Below are 25507 nucleotides of genomic sequence, written 5' to 3'. Positions count from 1 at the left end.
GTATACAAAATGTATTATATACAGGTCATTATATATATAATGACCACAAAAGGTTCTGACCTTCAACCACTTTCTCAGCTGCCCTCAGAACCTTCCTATTTTGTGCTCCCAAGCTGTAGTACAGGGACCAAAGGGGAGAGCTGGACATGCACGCAACAGCTCTCATCCTATTGATTTCCTACTTCTCATTATTTGCACTACATCTGCGGTCACCAACCTTTCGGACCTCATGGACCACCAGTGGTCCACAGACCACCGGTTGGCGACCACTACACTAGATAATCCAATTAGTGCTACTGTATAACAACTCCCTCTGCCAACTGTTGCAAAAATGGAGTCACTTTTCTGGAATGCCCCAAGGCTTCCCTGTGTCCTTACCTGTCTAAGCAGGAGCTGCTACAGTTCTTTCCTCATGGGTGCAATTTGATGACCCCAATGGATTCCTAAGCTGGATCGACCCCAGTGGAGAAATCACTGAACATACAGAGCCTCTGGCAAAACCCCTCACCCGCCCCCCACACACACACCCCTGCTGCTTCTCTGTATGTGCTTATGTTGCAGATGAAGACATGAAAATTATTAGTATTAGCTGTCTAAGCAGTCTGCATTCAACTGGCATCTTGTGATCAAACATGTCAGGGTTTAAAATGAACAGTACATAAAACACAATAGATGTTTCATCTTTTGTTCTTGCTGTAACAGCTCCTTTGGGAAGTGACAGAAGTGAGTGCCAGAGACAATGCTTATATTTTATTATCTAACCCATGTCATGCTGTCCCTGTGGGCACCAGGGACCACAGTGAATGGGGAAGCTCTCGGAATGGCACACTACTGGACTGTTAAAGTTGTATTACCTGCCTCTGAAGGGCTAACTCCTTGAGGGCAAGAACTGTGATTTACTCTCTGGGTCCCTATATTCTTAATATTATGACTTGCACTGAGTAACTTCAACTCAACATGAACTGGAAGGGTTCCATCCATACAACCAGCACATATGCACCTATCACGTGTGTCATATATCCTGGTCTTCCCTTTCTCTCCCTTCTCCATCCTGTGCTGGGCCACTCACCCCCTTGTCCAAGAATCTCTATTATACCCAAAGCTTCATACAGGTAGAAACCACATCCATATAACTCACTGCTGTATCACAGGGCCTGGCAGTGGGTGGCACATAAAGCCCCCAATAAACATTTATTGAGCCAATAAATCAATGAGAACAAACCTACTTTCAGCTTGGACTGGTCTCATGGAAAACACTCTGCCCAATACCAAAGTGTCATCTGTGTTCATTTGTGTCAATTAGATCCACGTGTGTCACTTGTTACAGGACAAAGCAGATGTGGTGATACCCGTGAGGAAACAGAGGTGAAGGGGGCAGAGACAAGGTCATTTTTCCAGCATGTGTATGTACATAATTAGTGTAAATGATTTCAAAATTACAACCTATAAAAAGAGATTTCTAATGGAGGCTGTGCTCACTTTAGCTGATGGAGTCATTTCAGATTGTAACTGAGGTTAGAATTTACAATGACCCAACTGTAAGGCAATGCCCCTTGCCGCCGAGTGCGTGTGTACCACATGCCATAGTTATTCACACAGATTATCTTCCCCCATCACCACCTCCCTCTCCACCCAAGTTCTAATTACAGATACGGAATTTATTTGCTCCCGCAGCTTTCTCCCAGTGGGTTACTGTGGCTATTAATTTCAGCAGAAGCCATTCTGAAAACTGGAGATGGAAAAGTGAAGAAAACACAGGCAGAAGAAGGAGGCCTTCACTTTAAACCGGTGCCATTCAAAGTGTGGTCCCCATAGCACAGCATCAGCACCTGGGAAACTGCTAGAAGTGCAAATTCAAGGGCCTGGCCTCTGCCTTCCAGAGTCAGAATCTCTGGGGTGGAGCCCAGGAAGCTGTGTTTTAACCAAGGCAGCAGCCGTTGCTTATGCACACTGAAGTTTGATAAGGGATGGGGCAGGGTTCGAAAGCACTGTTTACTCCTCTTCCAAATTCTCTCAGACATTGCCTAGGAAAGACTGGGTGTCTGAAATCCCTGGAGGGGGCTTTTCATTATTTACCTTTTCGTACCGTTTGAATTTTGAATTTTCTTCAGCTACCCCCATGTCTTACCATTTTGATAGATATAAAAACAACAAAGAAATGAATCTTTATCCGGAGCACTTTAAGAAAGAAAGGATAACTCATGGCAATGTTGTTCAACTGTTTACCTAGACAATCTCCCCTCTCTGCAAAATGACAGGTGAGGAGGAAGATAGAATAAGGTAATGCATTGAAAAATTGGATTTGATTTTTGTCTTCTGAAAATATTAGAGAACTAAGGATATCCCTTAGGAAGATGTCAATATGACAATAAGTAAAGTCAGGACAACACCAGCTTTACCATTCCCACACTATACTGAATGATTTTTTTTAAAAGCTCAGTTATCGGAAGCACTTGTAACAATAGTTTGTCTAGATTCTTCAATAGTCAGAAAGAATGGACTCTGCAAACTAAGAGTTTGCGTGTTTTAACCCTTGGATGATTTTCTTTTCCTAAAGATTACAACTACTCTCATGTCTTTTCAAATTGAGTCTCAAGCCTTCATTATTATTTTTTTAATATTTTTTTTTTATTGATTTCAGAGAGGAAAGGAGAGGGAGAGAGAGATAGAACATCAATGATGAAAGAGAATCATGGATCGGCTGCCTCCTGCAAGCCCCCCTACTGGGGATCGAGCTCATAACCGGGCATGTGCCCTTGACCAGAATCGAATCCGGGACCCTTCAGTCCACAGGCTGATGCTCTATCCATTGAGCTAAACCGGCTAGGAAGCCTTCATTATTATTAGCCACTAAAAGCAAAGACAGTGGCTAAAATGCTAGGTTAAAGTAATACAAAATACAAAAGACTCTACAGCCAGTCTGTTTCCCAAACTAAAAAGAGAGGATGGCATGAACTAAAAGGGCTCGACAGACAAAAACAGTAAGAACTGGATGCACAGACCTCTTCTCATCCAACCCAAGTTGTAGGGTTGGAGTCTTCTACATTTAACAAAAACAGTTACTTTCAACAAATAGTAAGGATCAGGAGTCCCTGCATCTATCTACTGCCACAACAGCTACGCACCCTCACTGTAATGAGGTGTACCAAATACCCACTTTCCTCACTTTGACAACTCCACACTTTGGACACAAGAAAAATGAGCTTGTGTCAGGAAACTAATAGGATTTCTCTTGTTGCTTGCTTAGGGTTGTTATCCATCTCCTAGGGTTGTAGAACAAACAAACACTTAATTTAAATTGTAATCCTAATACTCATACAACATCATATGCTCTTGAAAAGGGTTCTAGAAATTCACGGATAGAATTGTGAACCGTTTCAAGAGTAGTAGTCTTCATAGCTTGAATTCCTTAAACACAGGACTTTGCAGTGAAGTTAGCCAAATACAGAGAAACAAAACAGTTTTCAAGTTTTATTCTGGGTTATTTTTAACTCTAGATTTTTTTTTTTAAGAATAGGAACAGAATTTAGAATTGAGTGTGGTGAGCAGAAAACTACTGTTTCACTGATCTCTTCCCAAGCTATCTTATCAAAGGTCTAATACTCTCTTCATGTTTGTGAACAAATAGCTTAACCACACAGACTGCATCACCTTTCCCACAAACTATGAATATTTACACTGAAAATTTTTAACAAAGTGTATTTGAAGCATAAAAAAAACACTGTAGCTCATTTCAATCAGGGATGCTATCAAATATGATCGCATTGAACTCCTAAGTATAGTTTTTTACCCTTAAAATTAGTTATATTTAAGGATCTTCCTGACCAATATCATATTCACAAAATCCAAAAGATAAGGAAAAAATAAACAAATAAAAAGATACTCAAGATCTAGTATTCTGAAGAATACAAAAGTTTTAATTAAATGAGATGTTGATTAACCACCACCGGCTATTATATAAGAAAGAACAACAAACATCTAATAAACCCTCAGGATTCTTTTCAAAATCATGTAGATTAAAAATGCACAGAAGTAATCTCACCACCGGCTATTATATAAGAAAGAACAACAAACATCTAGTAAACCCTCAGGATTCTTTTCAGCTGTGATTTCAAAGAAAGAAAAATTGGCGCCTCTACCGTTAAGCATTTGGGGTTAAAACATTTTAGAAACTCTCTTAACTAGGAGAGAAACTTTCCTGATCCTCTCTGTGAAATGTCTCAGAGGAATTGTGTCTTTGATAACACTGCACAGCAGCGTGAGTAAAGGAACGATCCCCAGATTCCATGCATTAAGAACAGCAGGGGACTTCCTGGGCAACGGGAACTCTTACCTTGCCTCCTTTAAGTCTCCAGCATCTGCATCCATCCTTTCAGAAGGTAAAATTGGGTACCGTAGAGAGAGGGAAGAGCCAACCAACCCTCAAGGCGGGCCGAGAGCGTGCAAAGCCCCAGCTGACAGCCTGCTTCCCTCTCCTGAGACTCTCTGCCTCAGAGGCTGCACAGAAACCAAGCCCGGTGCCAAATCTTAATCCCTTTGCAGAATCTCACATGGAGCTGCCTCACCTCTTCCATTCCCGCAAAGCCTCTTCCTGCAGCACTTCCTTCTGAAACCATTAATCACTAGCAAGACCCACGGAGCGAAGCCCAGGCTCCAACAGTGCTGAGAAGCCCTGCATGGCGCAGGGTGATGAGTGTTTACATTAGCCAAAATAAAATGATGTAATATCCAGAATCAAGGAAGGGCCTCGATCCAGAGTCCAGGCATTGTAAGAACTGCTGGGAAATACAACTTCTCTAGATGGAAAAAAAAATTCACCCTTGGGTTTTATTAATTTGGCTTCTGTACATTTAGGGTTATTTGGATTGTTCTGGTCTTATCAAGAGTATCATGTTTTCCAAACAGAAATTCAGAACTTCTCAAATACCCATAGTTTTACTCGAGAAAAAAATGGTAGCAAACAGAACCCAAAGTGTGTTTGTGGGCAAAAAAGTGGTTTCTAGGAGGGGGAGGGGAAGGCACCAATTCAGGGATGAGGGAGTCTGACATGCTGCAGGGCACCAGAGCATAAACGCCTTCCAAGTAAAGGCAACTCCCAGGAGAGGCAGTGTTTCTTTAAGCCATAAGTGTTTTTTGTTCTATAACTTAAAAAAAATGCTGTAAAAATTTTTATTGATTGCAGAGAGGAAGGTAGAGGGAGAGAGAGATAGAAACATCAATGATGAGAGAGAATCATTGATAGGCTGCCTTCTGCACATCCCATACTGGGGATCGAGCCAGCAACCTGGGCATGTGCCCCAACCAGAAATCAAACCATGACCTCCTGATTTATAGGTTAAAGCTCAACCACAGAGCCATGCCAGCTAGGCATAAGAAAGCCTGATGGGCAACTGCTATTGATTACTTCAAGGATCTTATGGTCCCTGATTGGGGAGGGATGGAAAGATCTGAGAGGCCATGTCGTTGCTGGATGAGAAGGGGATTAGAGGAAGGGAAAGGGTTTGTCAGTAGCACCTACTTGGGAGAGGGACCAGGTAGGGCTTCAGAATTGATCAGAGGTTGGCTTGAGACTGGTGGGGATGCCAGAAGTAGACTATTTGTTTTTGGATGTTACTGATCATAATGGGATATTTAAAAAACGATTTACTATGTGCTAAGCACCTTGCATGCATATCTCATGTAACCCTCATAACAACCCTGTGAACTATTACTGTTCCTGTTCTACAGATAAAGAAACTGATGCTCAGAGAGGTTAAGTAGTGAGTAAGTTGGTAAGTAGTGGTACCAGGTTTGTCTGCTGTGCTCTGTAACCACCTATGGTTATGGTTCCTGCTGGCTTCACCAGCTACACAACTACATCACCATACATGTGCTCTGCACACTGCAAAGCAACAGAGTTTACTGCATAGAGGTGTGGGAAGCATGTGCTTGTAGCTCCCCAAATGCATATGCCAAATCCTTGGCTGTTGCTGCCCAGGAGGTCTAGGCCCCAGACCCCCTGACTTGCTTACAAAGGCCCTTGGAAGAAAAGTGGGATCTCCAAATTTGGTACAAAAATCAAATGCTACATAAAGGGAGCTCTGGCCTGACCCAGTTGGGTCAAGAACCAGTTGTATGAACTTAGTTAATCTACTTCTCTTTCTGGATCTCAGTAAATTTAGGAGGTTAGACTTAGATGGGCTCTAGGGTTCCTTCCAGCATGAAATTTCTATGACATATGCTTTTAAAAATGAAGTAAATGCTGGGTGAGATTTAAAAACAAACAAACAGAATTTATGCATTTTAATAAGAATTTACTTTAATATAATAATAATAATAATAATAACAATAGCCACCCAGTCTGTGGTACTTTGTTACAGAAGTCCTGGGGTGGGGAAGGAAATAACACTATAATACCCTTTTATTAATAAGAATTTACTTTAATATAATAATAATAATAATAACAATAGCCACCCAGTCTGTGGTACTTTGTTACAGAAGTCCTGGGGTGGGGAAGGAAATAACACTATAATAACTCCCTTTTATTGATTTAGTGTACTATGCAATAGGCACTGTGCTTAGAGCAATCCATTAATATTCTCACTAGTCCTTATAAAAGTCCTCATGAGGCAGTATTATTCCCATTCCACTGGGAACAGAGGCTCAGAGAGAATGAACAATCTGTGTATAGTAGGGATTATAGGCAGCCCTGATCAATTCCAGAGCCCACATCCATCGCCTATACTACACTGCCCATTGTTCCACCAACACCCTTGTCACTCAGCACAGTCCAGGAGCAGCTCTTTGGAAACCTCTTTCAGAGCCTGTACATTCCATTTTATTAAATACACATTTTTTTTCACATCTACTCCATTCGGAACACTGCAGAGTATGTACATACAGTCCTACCTTCCAAAGGCTCCCAAACTAGTGGGGGATATGGAGGCAGAGGAGGGTTATTCTGCCATCAGGGAGATGGGGCTAAGTGTTACAACAGAGGCACCAAAGACGATAGGGGTTTAAGCAAGTGAGAAATTATTTCAAAATTCTCCAGATTATGCTCAGTGGTGGTGAATATCCATCCTTAGAAGTTGGATATAATTTTGGCTCACAGACAAGTCAATCAGAGCCAAGTCTGGGGAATAAAGTGGGTCATCCGGCTAGGCAATACCATTTTTGGTCACAAGCTAGGTGTGGCTATAAAATAGTGAGATGGATTTTCCTGTGTGACCCAGACTAGCTCTGAAGGCAATTCCTAAAGGGCAGCTTTTCCAGCAGTGATACCATCTCCAGATTAAAGGCAGAGCCACCCAAAGCGATTGCAAAAGACAGAGCTTCCCGGAGCACCACACTTGACCACACAGAGGCAACGGCCTGCAGTTATCCATGGTGCGGTGTTGGCCAGCAGGCCCAGATGAGCTTGCTGCTGCGGTGCCCCCAGCACCTGGCACATTACTTGGGATAGGGGGAGGTTCAATCAACCTTTTATTTACTGACTAAACAAGAGATCATTTTGGAGGTAAAAATTCTGGATGTGCTTTTTAAAATTGTGGTGTTATTTGGTCACATTTAGACATCTGTATATTGACTGGGGATACATTCCAGCTGAGCCCAGTCTCTCTTACCTGGATGGTAAGCCTGGCCATGACTGGCCAAGACTATTTCCCATCCTGTTCCTATTTGTGGCTGTTCTTACATTCAGTGAGTGAGCACAAGGCACTAATGATGCCCACATGCAGGATCTGCTTGGGGCTTGTAGCCAAATAGGTCAACTGGTTCCTTACTGAGTGCCAGGTAACACTGGGGGGCACTTCTACAACCCCATCAGGTGAGCAGCCAAACTGGCCTCCTACCAGATCTAAGTCTGGGGAACCTGGGCTGCCCCAGGGACCATCCCCCATCCATGGCCAAATTCCATACATTCCAAAATATGGGTTGACATCTCTGAAATCCATGGGTTCCCCCAATCAACTGTGAGCCTGAGAATCAATCTCAGGATAGAAACCAGAGAGGTTTCGCCTGTCTACTGTGGTCATCAATTTTCTCTTCCTCCTCCTTGGGTTTATTCCTGATGTCTATTTGTTTGTGGTTGGCTTACTAATTATCCACATAAACAAGCTAATCTGAGGTGGACCGAGGCCTCTCTGCCAGGTGGATTCCCACAACTAAAGGCATTCTTTTGAGTCTAATGTGAACCTTGGGCCTGCCTGTCCACCACTAGTGAGGGAAGGGGGTGGTCTCTCAAGCTGTGAGACCTTGTCTGGCTATTTAATCTTTCGGAGCCTCACTTTCCTCATCTCTAAATAAAGGTAATAACAGCATCCCCAAATGCAAAGTTGTTAAATGAGCAAACACATATGAAGGACTCAGAACAGTGCCGGGTTCAGAGTGGGTCTTGACTAGATATCAGTTGGTGTTGCTGTTTCCGACCCGTTGGGAGTGGGGAAGGAGCCAGATGCTGGACCCAGCTGAGAGGAGGAAGAGTATTCCTTTATGACTGCATTTATTTACTATGTCATTTTGCACAAATGATTTCTGCCCTGTGTAATGCCGCAGAGGGATCCGGTGTGGTTTCTATATTAAAGTACATAAAATCAAACACCACCACCATCCAGCTCTAGGAAGGATTTAGACACCCAAGTTGTCTGAGGGAAGCCACTATTGCTGACCACTGCATTTAGCTCTCAGCTTCTGGGCCAATGGAGTAATAAGAGAAACACACTGAGGGGGTATCACAGATGTCATCCAAGCAGACAAAAATGTAAGGGATCAAGCCGAGAGACAAACTTTTCCCTGGCTCCAAATTTCAAGAGGAATTTATACGCTGGGATATAGGGCACTGGGGAACATGAAGGACAATGCCTTCCCGGAAACTTGCCTAAAAGACACAGAGAGGTCTTTCCAAGGGTCCAAACTTATAAGGCCCCTCCATAAAAGCCAAGGGCTCACATTAAACAATGAGTTCAAGAGAGGCTTTATGGTTTCTCAGAACAGCAGCACTGGAAGGGCCTGTCGTCTAGCCCTTGGTTTTGTAGAAGTAGAAAGAGCGGCCAGGGAGCTGAAAGGACAGCTGGCCCTGGACCCAGACTCAGAGCCGGGGGTCCAGTGCTTTTCCCTCACCCTGAACTCTCACCCTCTCCCTCATTTCTTCCACCAACAAAAAGAAGCTTCCCTCGGTCCCTCTTGGGAAATGGCAGCCTCTTTCACACTGTGGGAATCCCTTTTCTTTAAGTTTGGTTAAAAATAAATTTGAAAATGTTTAAGTCTGGGGTGGAGTGCTTCCAGGTAGCTTCAGGAGTCTGCAGCACAAAGCCGCTCTCAGCTCTAAACGGTCAGGTATGTCTGCTGATTGTCAGATGCACACCCCCCTCCAGGTCCAGTTTTAAAAGGGTTTTAGCAGCTGCCATCCTTAAAAGCTTTCTAAGCGCCCCATGGTGTGCTAAGTGCTCTAAGTGATGGTCTCATGTGATCCTTCCAACAACACTATGAGGAAGGTGCTATTATTAAACCAGGATTTGAACCATAATAGTTGACTCTAGAGACCAAGGTCTTAACTACAGACTCCCAGTTACCTTTACAGAAAGGGAATCTTTGTGAGGTAGGAACTTGTGTCCAGCCCCATTTAAGCAAGGTATTTTCTAAGGCCAACAATTGGCAAATGTCATACAAACTGTAGTTGGTTATTCCTGAAGTTCTAGGAGACTTTCTGGAAAGGTGGTCCTAATTGTGGCATTCTGAGGACATCAAAACAAGGCCCTCAAAGTACATCCATGCACCACACTTAACAGGAAAAAGCAATTCTAGCCAATCACAGGAAGCTGGGGTTTGCTCTTATTTGCTCTTATAAGGGGTGGTTAGGTGCACAGGCTGCACAGTTCCCAGGCCTGGGCCTGGTTTCTTACACTGTCACGTGCTCAATTGTCATTCTGGGCAAGTGGCTGAACTTCTTTAGGCCCCAGTTTCATCTTCTGTAAAAGGAGATAATAAGAACAGTGCCTCTATAAAGCTCTGGCATCACATGAGATAACAGCAGTAAAGTTGTTTAGAAAAATGTCAGGCACATATTTATGGGCTCGATAAAAATTAGTCAATGACTGCAGATACATGTTTTAAGGCAGATATCAGAATACAGATCAATGGTTGAAATCAGTAACACGAGAGTCCATAATATGAATTAGATGTTGCTAAACATTTGAAGCAGTTTCCCATTTCCTGCATAATCATGATTTTAATTTACCTAATATGCACTTTCCAATTCACAAAGAAATTATGGTGTCATATATTCTGGTTCATCAAAGCTCTTAGCAGCACCATTTATTAGCAATATACAATATCTATTCTTCAGATTCTTGACCAAGAATATATCCTCAAATTCTCTGCTGTTACTTCTTACCAGGACCTTGGGTTGAAAAAAAAGTAATACTCATAAGAAATTATAAAAAGTATGTTAGTCTATGTATTCCTCTTAATATTTAAAATTATAGTCTTTGTCAAGTCAAAGCCTTGATTTTAGAAAGCCACATAACTAAAATATCAATATTTTTACTTCACATAAAACTGCTTTTAATAAATTTGTTCCAATGTTTTGCCATTAGCTTCTCAATAATGTTCCGTAGTTTTTAGTGTATAAGTCTTACACCTCTTTTGTTAAATTTATTTCTAAATATTTTAATCTTTTTGATGATGTTATAAATGGAATTGTTTTCTTGATTTCATTTTGGAATTGTTCATTGCTAGTGTAAAGAAATACAATTGATTTCTTAAATGTTAATTTTGTATCCGGCCATTGGCTTTTATTGATGCACTAGAGGCCCGATGCAGGAAATTCGCGCAAGGATCTCGGCCCTTGCAGCCCCGGCTGCCGCCTCAGCCCTCGCAGCAGCCCCGCCCCCGCCCACTAGTTGTTCCGGAAGGTCATCCTGGAAGGTTGTTCCGGAAGATCATTCTGCCATCTGGTCTAATTAGCATATTAGCTCTTTGTTATATAGGACGGTACAAATATATTCATATATTCAAAGACTACACTATGAACACTTGTTATGTGTCAGGCACTGTGCTGGGCTATGGTATATAATGAGGACTAAAATAGATATGGTGCCTGCTCCATCAAGGAGCTTGGGGTTGAGTAGTGGAACTGGGTCCAGGTGAGGTACACTTCCCCATTACCTAGAACATGCTGGGAAGCACTGTCCACATTATCACCCAGGGTCCCTGCATGAGGGCTATGGCAGAAGTTCTTTTCTGTCTGAGAATTAGGAAACACTGTGTAACCCCTTAGCAACAATTCTATTTTGATGCCATGTCCACTGTGAATTGTGTAGCTGGACAGGTTTTCTTTACTTCAGTTGCTAGGAAGCTTAAAGCTATGTTGTGGCCAAACTCAGTAAATGACACTAAGTCAAGATTTTTTTTTTTTGCCATATTTATTTTCTCTTTGCCCTGATTTCCCAAATTGGTATTTTATCTTGTTTTGGATAGAGCTTCAGAAGTTGCCTCAGATCTTTTATGGATAGAGGCTGGGAAGGAAGAAAGGAAGGAAGGAAGGAAAGAAGGAAGGAAGGGAGGAAATTTCAGTTTCTTGTTAATATTCCTGAGAATGCTAACTTACTATGAAGGTCTACTCTTTATTTCTGAAGTTCCATCAAGATGTGATTTTATTACCTGAGTGAATGCTTATACCATCTGGAATAAGAACTACTTCATACTTAAAGGTTCTTTAATCTGCTTTTGGCAGGTCTAACTAAACAAAGTCTATTAGTTTTGTTCAGACACACTGGAAGTGCTTTTCTGGCATGACTTCAATAAAATTCTCTTCCCTTATTAGACATAGAGGATCTGGGCAAGAGCAGGCAAGGAAGGAGATATCTTTACCCAAGTTACTTGCAACCAAGAAGCAGTATAAGCAATTCCACTTTGAAGTCACTCAAACCTGGGTTTGAATCCTGACTTTATTATTTACTTACTAGCTGTGTGATTCTGGAAAGGTTACTTATCTTCCCCAAGTTTCAGTTACCTCATCTATAAAGTTAACATCTATATTATTGATTACTAGTGTAATCAAATTAAATGAGATTTAGCATAGGGTGGAGGACACATCTATTTAATACTGTACTGGAATTACTAGGCAGTATAATAAGGTAAGAAAAACCAACAACAATTATAAAGATAACAAAGGAAGAAATATACCAACTATATGTGGCAGCTTGATAAAAAGAAATTTTATTTCTACCTAATTGAAAAAATAAATTTCAGATGAATTAAAATTCAAAATGTAAAACAAAAATATCTAAAATATTTTTAGGAGAATATCTTTACAATCATGGGATAGGGAAGGATTTCTTAATCAAAGTATAAAATGCAGAAATCATAAAATAAAATGTTAATTTGATAGCATTAAATCCGAAACTTCTATGCAATATATGATAATATAAACAAAGACAAAAGATAAGTTATGGGCTAGAAGGAGGCATTTGCAACATATATAACCGGCAAAGGAGTAATACAGCTATACAGGGAACTTTACAAACCAATAAGAAAAAGACAAACAACCAAACAGATAAATGACAAAAGATATAAAGAAGCAATTCACAGAAGCAGCCAAGTAGCCAGTAAACTTGAAAAATGTTCAACCTTACAAGTAATCAGGGAAATATAAATGAAATTAAGAGTGAGATAATGTTTTCCATTCATAAGGCCAGCCAAAATGTCATTTCCCCCCCTGCATTTATAGACGTTCCAATAACTGACCTCTGACACTTGTTCACATAGTGGTTATCTCTGAAGAAGAATGAAAGATTGGGGAAAGGAACCCACAATGGTCTCTGCAATATTTTATTTCTTTAAAAAAGTATGAGGTGCCTGACTGGTTTGGCTCAGTGGATAGAGCATCGGCCTGCGGACTCAAGGGTCCCGGGTTCGATTCCAGTCAAGGGCATGTATCTTGGTTGTGGGCACATGCCCAGTTGGGAGTGTGCAGGAGGCAGCTGATCGATGTTTCTCTCTCATCAATGTTTCTAACTCTCTATCCCTCTCCCTTCCTCTCTGTAAAAAAATCAAGAAATATATATTTTTTAAAAAGTATGAAGCAAACACGACAAATGTTGACACTTGCAATTCTGGGCAATAGTTACATGGCTAATTGCCATAAACTTCTCTATGCTTTCCCATATGCTTGAAATATCCACAATAAATAAACACAAGCAAACTGTGTTTAAACAACCTGTTGATACTGAGGAGGAATAACAGAATAGAAAAATGCTCAAGTCAGACAGCTTTTGGAGGGGCTTACTGGATCCAGAATGGGAAACAGGAGGCTCCAAAGAGGGATAGGATAAAGTCCAGCAGATGGGGCAGTGGAAAGGACAGGTGAGTGATGTGAAGAAAGATGCACATTTTAGAGAAAACATTGGGTCAGAAAATAAAGTCTAAAAGCAAAGGAACTATTTCTCTGGAAATCTAGAAGTAAAGGTCTTGCTTGTCCACTCAGTTACACAAACTTGACTGCACTGGAACATTTTACCTGATTTCTGGCCTAATACCACGTCCAGTCTTATGACAGAAACAGTTGTAAAGGAATTACAACTCATGGCTGATCTTGTTTAGGGAAAAGGGTGTGGTGATCTGGGAAGGCTTCCCTGAGCACATGAACTGAAGTTAACCACAGATACAAAGAGGTTAGTAGGTAGAAAAGTATGTCTCTGGTAGAGGAACCAGCATGTACAAAGGCCTCAAGGCATAAAGGAGTCCAAGCCTGTGAGGTGTTAGTACAGAATGTAGAAACCTCCATGACTGGTTCTGGGGAACTGTGAGGAAAGACACTGAAATGAGGGATCAAGGGGAGTATACCTATGTCTTCTTTAAAGACCAAAGAACCAGAAAAAACTCATCCAGGGTGAAGGACCATTTGTAAAAAGTTGAAAGACAGCCAAAAGCAACAATAAAAGCTGGGCAGGAAAAGAAAAAATAGTAGTACTTAACTGGTCTGTATACAGTTCATACCCTGATGCTCCCTTTCACTGAAGTACAATCAATTATAAACTTGGAACTTTAAGATAAGTCAGTAGGTATTCCGGTCAAGATGATGGAGTAGGTAGAAGCTGTACTCATCTCCTCCCACGATCACATCAAAATTACAACTAAATTATAAACCAATCAACCTGGATAACCATCTGAAGACTAGATGAATGTAAGTCCTATAACTAAGGATATCCTAAAGAAGAAGCAATGTCAAGATTGGTGGGAGGGGTGGAGATGTGAAACAAACTGGCCCTGCACCCACATTTGACAGTTGAGAATCTGGAGGAACAGCTCAACTGCAGAGGTCCCCTCTAAGGAGTGAGGGGTCTTACCCCCATATTGGGCTCCCAAGCCCAGAACACCAGTGCTAGGAAGAGGAGCCCACATAACATCTGCCTGTGAAAATCAGTGGGGAATTCCATCTGAAACAGAAGGCTGCTGGAAATTCAGTCTTGCCCTTAAAGGGCCAGCACACAAACTCTGGCTCGCAGGCACTCACCTTGGGCTCTGGCAGAGAAACGATGGCTCAGCAGGCACCAGAGACTGAGTTGTGTGGCTTCAGGACAAGAGATTGAGGGACAGCTGCCATTGTCCCTGTGTGGAGCCGTCCTGTGGCCCGCCTGTTGGCGCCATCTTTCCTGTGTTGATCCCTCCCACTACATGGCCAAATCTTAATCTGCATTTGCCTGAGGAACTCCACTATCTCCACCCTGATTACCTCCTGAGACTCCGCCCTACCCAACTCATGCACAGCCTGAGGCTTTCCTGAGGCCAACCAGTCTGGGCCCATGGTGCCGTCTTTCTTGAAATACTCTCAAGAAATTCTAGTAAAGACTGAGAAGTGTCAGACACACAGGGAGAAACTGAATTGTGTGGCTTCAAGGCAAGGTTCTGGAGAGACAGCCACCATCTTTCCTGTGTTGAGCCATTCCCACGACCAAATATTAATCTTCATTAGCCTGGCGAACTCCACCAGCTCCACAATGATCACTCTCTGAGACCCCTACCCCACCACAAAGGTCTGCAGACCCCAGGTGGGGGGGCGGCTTGCCTTGGTGTACACTGAGACTTTTGCTGAGTGGCCTCAGGCCCAGCACGGGCACCAAGTCTGAATCTGTATTAACCTGGTGAGCACCACTTGACCCACCCTGGTGACTCCCTGAGACCCTGCTTCACACAACTCCTATACCATGCAAGGCTCTTTCAGCAGCTGAGCTTTATGAACAGCGATCAGGCAGCGGCAGGTCTCAGGTACCTTGGCCTTTTGCTGACCTGCCCCAGGCCTGGTACTGGTGGCAGCCAGTACTGGTGGCAGCCAGTTCACAATGTGGCCCCTCCCTCATGCATTCAGGCCCAACACAGAGAGTCACCAACCACAGATCACTTTGTAGCTCCTAACAGGTAGCCCTGGGGTGGTCACAAGCAGTGCCTGATATTTGACCTGCACCAAAGTCCTTCCCTAGAGGCCCCAGAACCAGCACACCAAGTGGTGGGTTTTAGACTTGGAGCTCCACAAGCAACACACCCAAAGGAAGATCTCAGCAGGCAACAGATCCCATTGGAGTGAATTCAACTACATAGAGTCAGGTGCCCTCTCCCAGTAGCTCATACATTGTGGCTGTGGCCAATCCTCATAGCCAGCCAGCCTGAGGGTCAATCCCACTCACTGACATGCCAATAGCAATCAAGGCTCAACTATAACATAAGGCACACATAACCCACACAAGGGATACTCCTGGAGCACCTGGCTCAGGTGATCAGGGAGACTGTGCTACTGGGCCCCACAGGATACCTATTACATAAGGCCACACTGCCAAGGCTGGGAGATGTAGCAGACCTACCTAATACATAGAAACAAACACAGAGTGGCAGCCAAAATGAGGAGACAAAGAAACATTTGTCCCAAATGAAATAATAGGAGAAACTTCCAAAAATGAACTAAGTGAAATGGAGTCATGGAATATACCACATAGAGAGTTCAAAACACTGGTTATAAGGATGCTCAAGGAAATTAAAGGAAGAATACATGAAGTCACTGAGAACTTCAACAAAGAGATAGTAAGCACACAAAAAAGGACATAGAAACCATAAAAAAAAAGTCAGAAATAAAGAATACAATAACTGAAATGAAGAATACACTAGAAGGAATCAATGGCAGATTAGATAAAGAAGAGGACTGAATCAGTAATTTGAAAGACAAGGTAGCAGAAAACACCCAATCAGAACAGCAAGAAGAAAAAAAAAGAATTAAAAAACTAGGATAGTTTAAGGGACTCTGGGACAACATCAAGTGTAACAACATCTGCATCGTAGGGATACCAGAAGGAGAAGAGAGAGAACAAGAAATTGAGAACCTATTTGACACCACAGGAATACAAAGGATTATAAGAAAATACTACAAACAATTATATGCTAACAAATTGAACAGTCTAGAAGAAATGGATAAATTGATAAAAATATACAATCTTCCAAGACTTACTCAGGAAGAAACAAAAAATCTGAACAGACTGATTACTACCAAAGAAAATGAATCAGTAATCAAAAAAATCTAAACAAACAAAAGTCTTGGACTGGATGGCTTCGCAAGTGGATTTTAGCAAACATTCAAAGAAGAATTAATACCTATCCTTCTCAAACTATTCCAAAAAATTCAAAAGGAAGGCTCCCAAGCTCACTTTACAAAGCTAACATTATCCTGATTCCAAAACTACAAAAAGACATTACTATATATATGCCAATGTCTCTCATGTACATAGATGCAAAAATCCTCAACAAAATATTAGTAAACCAAATTCAGCAATACATTAAAAAGATCACACACCATGATCAAATGGGATTCATTCCTGGATGCAAAGCTGGTGCAATACTCACAAATCAATTAATGTGATACACCATATAAACAAAAAAAGAATAAAATTATATAATAATATAAGTAAATGCAGAAAAAAAATTGACACAATCAGGCATCCATTTATAAAAACTCTCAGCAAAATGGGAAGAGAGGGAACATACCTCAACATAATAAAGGCCATGTATGACAAACCCACAGCTAACATCATACTCAATGGGTGAAAGTTAAAAGTGTTTTCCTTAAGATCAGGAAAAAGACAAGGTTGTTCACTTTCACCAATTTTATTCAACATACTATTAGAAGTCCTAGCCACAACAATCAGACAAGAAACAGAAAGAAAAACATGGAAATTGGAAAGGAAGAAGTAAAACTCATTATTTACAGATGATAGTATATTATATAGAGAGAGCACTAAAGATTCCACCAAAAAACTACTAGACTGATAAATTAATTCAGCAAAGTAGTAGGATTCAAAATTAATAATAAAAAAACAGTTGCTTTTTTAAACACCAACAATGAACTCTAAGACAGAGAAATTAAGAAAACAATCTCACTTACAACTGCATCAGAAAAATAAAATACCTAGGAATAAAGTTAACCAAAGAGGTAAAAGACCTGTACTTGTAAAATTATATGTCACTGAAGAAACTAAAGAAGATACAAATAAATGAAAGCATATACCATGCTCATAGATAGGAAGAATTAACATTGTTAAAATGTCCATACTATCCAAAGTAATCTATAGGTTCAACACAGCCCTGTCAAAATACCAATGGTATTTTTCACAGAACTAGAACAAATAATCCTAACATTTATACTGAACCCAAATAGGCACAGCAATCTTCAGAGAAAAGAACAAAGTTGGAGATATCATGCTAGCTGATATCAAATTCTACTACAAGGCCATAGTAATCACAACAGCATAGTAATCACAATTGGCATAAAAACAGATACATATATCAATGGTGCAGAATAGACAGCCCAGAAATAAACCCATGCCTATCTATTCAATAAATGTGATGGGAAAATTGAACAGATACATGCAAAAAAAAAAAAAGAAAAGAAACTAGACAACCTTCTTACACCATATTAAAAAATAAACTCAAATGGATTAAAGACTTAAATGTAAGACCCAAAACCATAAAACTCCTAGAAGAAAACATAGGTAGTAAACTCCCTGACGTTGCTCTTAGTAATATTTTTTTTCCTGATATATCTCCTTGGGCAAGGGAAACAAAAGAAAAACAAACAAATGGGACTATATCAAACTAAAATTGTTTGCACAACAAAGGAAACCATCAACAAAACAAAAAGACAGCATACAGAATGGGGAACATATTTGCCAATGATATATCCAATAAGTTGTTAATATCCAAAAATTATAAAGAACTCATACAACTCAACACCCCCCAAAACAAACAAACAATCCAATTAAAAAATGGGCATAGGACTTGTATAGACACTTCTCCAAAGAGGACATACAGATAGATGGCCAACAGACATAAAAAAAAGATGCTCAATGTCACTAATTAGAGAAATGTACATTAAAAACACAATGAGCTATCATTTCACATCTGTCTGAATGGTTATCATCAATAAATCAACAAACAAGTGTTGGCAAGGATGTGGAGGAACGGGGGACCCTAGTGCACTGTTGGTAGAATGGCAAATAGATGTAGCCATTATGGAAAACAGTATGGAAGTTCTTCAAAAAATTAAAAATAAACTATCCGCCAAGACCGGTTTGGCTCAGTGGATAGAGCGTCGGCCTGTGGACTGAAAGGTCCCAGGTTCGATTCCGGTCAAGGGCATGTGCCTTGGTTGCGGGCACATCCCCAGTGGGAGGTGTGCAGGAGGCAGCTGGTCGATGTTTCTCTCTCATCGGTGTTTCTGACTCTCTGTCCCTCTCCCTTCCTCTCTGTAAAAAATCAATAAAATATGTTTAAAAAATAAATAAATAAACTATCCTATGACCCAGCAATTCTACTTTTGGGTGTATATCTGAAGAAATCCAAAACATTAAAAAAGATATATGCTCTGCTATTTCCACTGCAGCATTATTTACAATAGCCAAGATACGGAAGCAACCCAAATGCTCATCAATAGATGAGTGGATAAAGAAGTGGTGGTATATATATATGAAATATTACTTGGCCATAAAAAAGAATTAAATCTTACTATTTGCAACTACATGGGGAGACCTAGAGGGTATTATATTAAGTGAAATAAGTCAGACAGAGAAAGAGAAATACCATGATTCATAACAGTAGCAAAATTACAGTTATGAAGTAGCAACAAAAATAATTTTATGGTTGGGGGTCACCACAACCTGAGGAACTGTATTAAAGGGTCGCGGCATTAGGAAGGTTGAGAACCACTGAATTCTAGAAGGTAGTATGCTAAGTGAAGTAAGTCACTGACAGAGTAAGATAAATACCATATGATTTCACTTATATGTGGAAGCTAAAGAACAAAATAAACAAACAAACAACAGAAACAGACTCATAGATTCAGAGAATAAATTGAGGGTTACCTGAATGAGAGGTGGGTTGGGGAGCTGGGTGAAAAAGGTGAAGGGACTAAGAAGTACAAATTGGTAGTTACAAAATGGTCATGGGGTAAACTATTCATAGGGAATATAGTCAATAGTATTGCAATAACTATGTGTAGTGCCAGGTAGGTACTTGAACCATCAGGGGGATGACTAAGTAAATTATATCACTGTCTAACCACTATTAGTACACCTAAAACTAATCAATATATATAAAAAGCCCGTGGCCCTAATGCCGTGACAACCAAATACTGGCGCAGGTTGGTAGGGCTGTAAGTGCAGCGGGGCGGTGGGTGGGCAGGGCGTGTACAGGTGGGCGGGGCTGTGAGCACCTCGAGGCCATGTGGGTGGGTGGGGCCGCGCGATTTCGCACCCTGGGCTTCTAGTCCTATGTAATAAAAGCCTAATATGCAAATCGACTGACCAGTGGAACGACCGGTGGAACAACCCATCACTATGACGCACTATGACCACCAGGGTGCAGATGCTCAATGCAGGAGCTGCCCCTAGCCCGCAGAACCCCAGGCCAGCCAAGGCAGGTGCCAGCAGGGGCCCCCCAATTGCCCCACTGGTTGCCCCGCAGAGGGAGGTGACCAGCAGCAGCAGTGTGGGGCGGAGCTGGCGAGCGGGTAGCACCAGGCTGGCCAAGGTGGGTGCCAGTGGGGGCCCCCTGATCACCCCACTGATCGGCCCTGATCTCCAGCCAAGCCTAGGGACCCTACCCATGCACAAATTTCATGCACCCAGCCTCTATTCTATATATATAAAAGCCTAAGCGACCTTCCTACTGTTTGACTGGTAGCTATGATGTGCAGTGACACCAGGGGGCAGACACTCAATGCACAGGCATAGAAACATGGTACAGACTGATGAATATCAGAGGGAAGGGGGGAGGGGGGAGGGCAGGAAGAGATTAATCAAAGATCTTATAGGCATACTAGAGGCCCGGTGCATACGTGCACCGGTGGGGTCCCTCAGGCTGGCCTGTGGGGATTGGGCTGAAACCGGCAGTCTGACATCCCCTGAGGGGTCCCAGATTACAAGAGGGCGCAGGCCAGGCACGCTACCGGTGCACGAATCTGTGCACTGGGCCTCTAGTATGTAATAGTGCTGAATATCAACTATAATTGAAAAATTAAAAATAAATTAAAAATAAATTTTAAGCCCTAGCCTGTTTTGCTCAGTGGATAGAGAGTCAACCTGTGAAACAAAGAGTCTCAGGTTCGATTCTGGTCAAGGGCATGTACCTTGGTTGCAGGCTTCTCCCCAGTCTGGGCCTGGTCAGGGCTCGTGCAGGAGGCAACTAATCGATGTGTTTCTCTTACATTGATGTTTCCCTCTGTCTTGCCCTATCTCTTCCACTCTCCCTAAAAATCAATGTAAAAATATCCTCAGATGAGGATTAATAACAAAAATTTAAAAATTTAAAAGAAAAGATTCCTGCAAATAAAAAAATATAAATACAATAAAGGAAATTAGTAGACTGAGCTATAAAGAAACATTGAGGAGTAGGAATCTGCTGTGGAGGAATGGGAAAGTTCCTTGTATATTGGTTTATTTTATTTTATTTTAACTTTTTCAGAAACTCATAGAGCCAGGAGGCAGCAAAGTGGATCATGCAGCAGCAGCTAAAAAAAAAAACAACGTAGGAGCATCCTTCTTGGATGCTACCTCAGCCTAAGCTGGTCACACTGAAAAATTTCAGGAATCAGAAATTCCAGTTGGCTTGGGCAGGAATTTCTTCTGAGGTTTCTTGGATTGGCTCTGCTATAGAGAGCAGAAGATAATATTTTTTACACCTGCAATTTTCATAATGGAAACTGACATCTTCTTGGGAGTAAACCAAGAGAAATAAATATAACTGAAAGCTTTTCCCTAATATCATATGAAGTCCAGGCTCCAGGGAGGACATTAACATTTTCTCCTTTCAAACAACGCTCGAGTTCTTTGATGGGAGAACGTGTGACCTCAGATTTGCTCCAATGACTTTTTCTTAACATTGTGATGAAAATATCCACTTGACTGGAGTGACATTCGCCTATTTGCCCTCAAGTCCAAGTGTAGCCCCTTGAGACAAAAAGCAACTTGGGACTAATTTTTTTTCCTTCAAAAAAGTTGTAATGGCCACCAATGTAGAAATATTAAAACATTATCCACATGGAGGAAATTGAATTGAAAGAACACTGGGGAGGGATGTAGCACATACCACTACAGGCTTGGGTTCTACCTCTTCCCAGGTATGTTACTTTGTCCAAGTCATCACCTAGCCAAAGCCCATTCACTCAAGTATAAATGAAGCTAACAGGCCCACCTCCTGAGGTGTTGCTGTAAAAGTCAGACTTGGTAATGCTTGCTAAGCATGAAGTACAGTAAGTATTCAATTGTTGTAGCAATTGCTAATATTTTAAATTATATTTATAAATAGCAAGGCAAAGATGCTTCTCCAAAGTCATGCTGATGTTTTCTGATGGGCTAATTTGCACAGAAAACCACAGGGCACTGGCAACAGTTATAACCTGATAGCATTCGTGTTTTGTGTGTATATGTGTGTGTGTGTGTGTGTGTTTTAATGGGACCAAAATCACCTTTAAAAGGAGGGTTTTTAGAGGATGAATACAAAAATCATCCAAGTCACCACTACCTGCTCATTCCAACACATAAGGATTATAGGGGCTCAATGCTGTACATGACTACATTTATTTAAAAAGTTAAAAGGGCTTTGGCATTTTTTCAGATTAAAAAACTCATTGAAGTTATACCATACAAGTTGTAACATCTATATCAGAGACTGAGGCAGCATTCTATAATCACAAAACATCTAGATATTCACATTAAATGGAATAAATAAAGACTGTAACTAGCCTCGTGCCAGTTCAGGTCAGGGTTGACCACCAAATGAGTTCACTGTGAACTTAAGAAAAAAACTTTGTGTTTAGAGTCTTTACCTTTGTGAACTAAAGTCCCTATTTTACTTTTGTGTCTTTATCTTGCAGAAATAAAATCTCAGTGCACAACACTGTAAACAATGTTTGTTGCAATATTGCTTTTAATAGCCAAGAGTTGGAAATAGCCTTACATGACTGCTAGTAGGAAGATGGCTTAATACAAAATGTCAAATCCACAGGGTAGCATACTATACACACACTACAAAGGATGACATTCTCTAGAGAAAGGTTTCTCAACAATGGAACCGCTGACATTAGGGGCCAGAGAACTTGGTAGTGGGGCATTCCTGAGCATTATAGGATGTTTAGCAGCATCCCTGTTCTCTACCCACTAGATGCCAGTAGCATCCACCCTCTCCCCTAGTTGTGACAATTAGAAATGCTTCCAATGATTGGCAACTGTCAGCTGGGGGACAAAACTGCCCCGAGTTGGGAATTGTTCTAGAGCTAATCGCATCCATGGGTGGCCCTAAACCATTGATAACTTAAAAAAAAAGCAAGATACAGAACAACACATTGTGTAATTCCAGTGTTATTTAACTACTCTACCCACTACTGATGCACTGTTTCCAATTGGTAGATTTTTATTTCAGAAATGTATTTTCTGAAAAATAAAATTATGATACATAATTTGATGGTAAGTACAAAGGTTTGAAACTGGAAATAAAAGTCTTGGAAAAGGAGGTGTGGTCAGGACAGGAGAAAATCCCCCACCCGAGCTGGGTGTCCATCGGACTCACAGGAGGCATGTGTTGCCAGCAGCTGTTGCCAGCACCTGGCCTTGTAAGAGGCTAATAACATTATCTGACCATCAGCCTAAAACTATTCTGCAGAATAGCAATTCTCTAACTGCACACTCTGAACTTCTCCTGAGGGTTTTTTTTATTTTTTTTGTTCTTTTGAGGCAGAAATTAAAGGAATCCTGCCAGGACTCAGCTGAAAGGACAAGTGCTGAAAGATTCAGTTCTATTTCCACCTACTGGTAGGAAAAAAGACAACAATGCAGAGTTCAGAAAAGGCAGCACAGCCCTCAAACACCCAACTCACATTGACCCCCTAAATCAAGACCCTTGTTCTCTGAATTCCTGCTGCACTGGACCAAAGTCTCAGGAATCACCTGACCATAATATAAGGTTAACTGGATTCAAGAAACTGAGTTATCAATCCAATTAACCACAGTTTATATCATATCTGTCTTCACTCTGGGCTGAGAGTGTGCTCAAGAAAGTACAAAATATTTTCACTAACTTCCTACTAAGCACTCTCTCTAATAAGGGTATCCCTGACCCCTGCTTTTTATTTAGCTCTTTTACTAGTATGAGGCCTGCCCGAGTTCCCACAGAAGTAGCTTAGTATGGAGGTTGAAAAAAACAAAAACTGTCTCTAGGGTCAGAAAGACCTGGATTCAAGTCACAGGCATTTCTATTTGTGAGCAGTTGACCCTGAACAAGTCACTTAACCTTTCTAAGCTGCTGTTTCCTCTCCCAAAAAGTGAAAAGTGGTGATCCTAATGGAAACACTTTGTAGGGCTGGTAGTATTAGATGAGTTTGTGTATTCAGCACAGTACCTGACTCATAGGAAATGTGTCCTAGCTAGTTTTGTTATGCAATAATTCCACTGCCTTCCACCCATTTCCCATATGGAAAACAGAGGCAAGGGATGATGCTCAGAGGAAGGGAACTTTGGACATCGACACCCATTCTGAAGGCTACTCCCTCATCCAGGTCATGGTGCAGGCCTCCCTCAAATCCCTGCTTTTCCCACTTTACTCAGGAAGAAGATATCATCCGTTGTCAAAACAGAAATGCTGGCATATTTGTCTCATTACATGCATGCTTCCAATCATATGATCCAAATACATTCCCTTTTGCTCAAAGGTAGGCTCAGCTTGAGACAGCCACCAATACCAATGCCTGCACATCATGGCACTTTTATTGTAAAAAAAGAGAATGCTGGCAATTTAGTCAGTAGAAAAAGCATTCAGGTTTCATTCAACTACCCAAATGCACACTTATGGATTTGTCACCTAATTGTACACCCATTTTGCTTTCTCAGGTAACATATCATGAACATTAATACATTCAAACAAAATGAAAATTCTGCTAGCTTAGTATTTTTCATGCTATAAAAAAAAATAAAGGATGCATCTGGTGCCTACGTTGTGTTGGGTGAAGAAGGTTAAGGAACACAGCTGTCCTCATAAGCTCCACGTTCAACTGGAGAGGAGGGCATGTTCCTGGCTAACTAGCCAGTCTGCTAAAGGTGCAAAAACAAAGTGTTATGAAACTGAGAAGAGGGAGAGAGACGAATCTTGATGACAGACATGGAGGTTCAGCAAAGATCTCACAGGAAGATAAGAACCGAAGAGCCAGGAGGAGAAAGGGAAAAAGAGAGGCAATGAAGGGAATTCAGTGGCCTAGGCACTTGAAATCCTACTATTTTTATGGAGAACCTTATGTGTAGACCTGTGTTGTCCAGGCATAAATTGTCTATTTGATAAGAGATAAGCAGATTTTATTGATATGGCTTTTCTACTTATTATTATAAAATTATTCCTTACAAAATATTAATGCCTAGGTCTAGAGAATGGATTGATGCAAAATTAAGTCTGAGGAAATAACAGCTATTCATATCAGTAACTGGCCTGATGGATTTAAGCATCACTTGAAAGAGCTTTGGTGTATCACTATGAAATTCATATCCTGCAAGAAGATATCATATTATATTTAAACTAGAGGCCCAGTGCACAGATTAAAGCACATTGAAAGGAAATTAATTAGAAGGTGGCTGGCGGGGTGGGACTGGGCAAGATGGGTCGGACAACCCCTGGAGTCAACTTCCCTCAGTCCCTCCCCGGCCAGCTGCACCTGGGGCTGCACCAGGGCTCGAAGGGCGTCTGTGGAGTGAGTGGAGTCCCTTTGGCAGGTGGGTCCCTAGGCCTGGCCTGCGGGGATTGGGCCGAAACCGCAGTGCGACATCCCCCAGGGGTCCCGGAGTGCAAGAGGGCACTCTGCGAAGTTGCTGTCACTTGGCAGCTCCTGCGTTGAGCATCTGACCCCTGGTGGTCAGTGTGAGTCATACCTACTGGCCTGTTGGCAGGATGGCCGGTCACTTAGCCTTTTATATATATACTAGAGGCCCGGTGCACAAAAATTTGTGCACCC

At 41.5% G+C, this 25507-nt stretch overlaps 1 protein-coding gene and 1 long non-coding RNA gene across 5 annotated transcripts in view; both read right to left on the bottom strand.

Annotated features, from left to right (window-relative positions):
- The window catches only part of PLCE1 (phospholipase C, epsilon 1), a 255192-nt gene that overhangs the window by 189002 nt on the left and 40683 nt on the right, over positions 1-25507 (bottom strand). The window lies entirely within an intron of this gene.
- On the bottom strand, positions 10247-14658 carry LOC106724374. Its single transcript, XR_001360145.1, has 2 exons — positions 14495-14658; positions 10247-10378 (listed from the first exon to the last, which is right to left on the bottom strand). It is a non-coding gene; the product is annotated as an uncharacterized LOC106724374 (long non-coding RNA).

This window comes from Myotis brandtii, unplaced genomic scaffold (assembly GCF_000412655.1).
Source record: "Myotis brandtii unplaced genomic scaffold, ASM41265v1 scaffold810, whole genome shotgun sequence".
In the NCBI taxonomy this organism is placed as follows: Eukaryota; Metazoa; Chordata; class Mammalia; order Chiroptera; family Vespertilionidae; genus Myotis; species Myotis brandtii.
This window is presented reverse-complemented; position numbering and strand designations above follow the sequence as displayed.